The 1,448-nt window shown below is 49.1% G+C and overlaps 1 pseudogene; it reads right to left on the bottom strand.

The window, feature by feature from the left end:
- Positions 1-438: 438 nt before the first annotated feature.
- On the bottom strand, positions 439-641 carry LOC139277729 (U2 spliceosomal RNA; annotated as a pseudogene).
- Positions 642-1,448: the final 807 nt, after the last annotated feature.

Here is a 1,448-nt window from a genome sequence, read left to right as displayed (position 1 = left end):
TCTTCTCTCCCCTCTCTCTCTCTGCAGGTGCAATTGAGTGCTCTCCATTTATGGCCACGAGCACTTCCTCAATTAGCGTGCAAGGGCCACAAAAGGACTACAGGTCCCATCCCCAAAACTACAAATAAAAAACCCGCCGAAATCACGCGCATGAGCAATGGAGACTCTCCGAAAATACCTCTGGGCCTGGAGAGGCCCCCACCTGATGCACTCTAATGACGTTTGCTGCCGAGTTCCCGCTCCCGCCTGCCGACTGCCGCCGATTGCCGCTCCCGCCTGCCGACTGCCGCCGATTTTTAAAAAATTTTATTATTAATTTATTCGTTGCCAATCTTTCCAATTCTTTGTCAGATCATCTTGTCAGATTACAAACGCCAGAGGTCACCTTGCACACATCAAGGATCACTCTGCGCCAATGCTCTTAGCCAAAAGGCCTAGAGCCACTGCACCGTTCCTGGAAGTACTGCAATACCAGGTTCGTGCCATGGAGGTGGATGGGTCAGGCCCCCCCCACCCACCTCCTATTTCCAAAAAGCATAGGAGAATCACCTTCCTGATCCAGGGAGAACCACGTTGGGGTCATGGTTACTCCCATGTCAGGTCAGTTACGCATGATCTTAGCCAAAAGGCCGAGAAGCGCCGCCGATTGCCGCTCCCACTGCCGCCCACACAACAGCGACAAAAGCGGCTGCTGACGGGACCCGGCAGCAGTGGGTGCCGAAAATGGACCTCCCATCCAGTGTGGCCGCCGAGAAATGGGCGCCCACCAAAATTGGCCCCTGAGTGTATTGTAGCCAAAGATAGGTGGCAAAGCAATTTGTGAGTAGGACACCAAGAGGGGACACCTGCAAAGGGATATAGACAGGCTAAGTGAGTAGGCAAAAATTTGGCAGCTGGAGTATAATGTGGGAAAATGTGAGGTTATCCACTTTGGTAGGAAGAATAGAAAAGCATAATATTATTTAAATGGAGAGAGATGACAAAATGCTACAGTATAGAGGGACCCGGGGGTGTCCTCGTACATGAAACACAAAAGGTTAGCATGTAGGTACAACAAGTAATTTGGAAAGGAGTATGGAGTCTAAAAATAAGGAAGTTCTGCTACAACTGTACAGGGCGTTGGTGAGACCATACCTGGAGTACTGCGTACAGTTTTGGTCTCCTTATTTAAGGAGGATACACTTGCATTGGAGGCAGTTCAGAGAAGGTTCACTAGGTTGATTCCTGGGATGAAGGAGTTGTCTTATGAGGAATGGTTGAGCAGATTGGGCCTGTATACTTTGGAGTTTAGAAGAATGAGAGGTGAACTTATTGAAACATATATTTCTGAGGGGGCTTGACATAGAAACATAGAAACATAGTAGGCCTTCAAGCCCTTCGAGCCTGCACCACCATTCAATGAGTTCATGGCTGAACATGCAACTTCAGTACCCCATTCCCGCTTTCTC

The sequence above is a fragment of the Pristiophorus japonicus genome, chromosome 12 (genome assembly GCF_044704955.1).
Source record: "Pristiophorus japonicus isolate sPriJap1 chromosome 12, sPriJap1.hap1, whole genome shotgun sequence".
NCBI lineage: Eukaryota > Metazoa > Chordata > Chondrichthyes > Pristiophoridae > Pristiophorus > Pristiophorus japonicus.
Note: the sequence above shows the minus strand (reverse complement) of the source record. Positions and strands in the feature narration are given on the sequence as shown.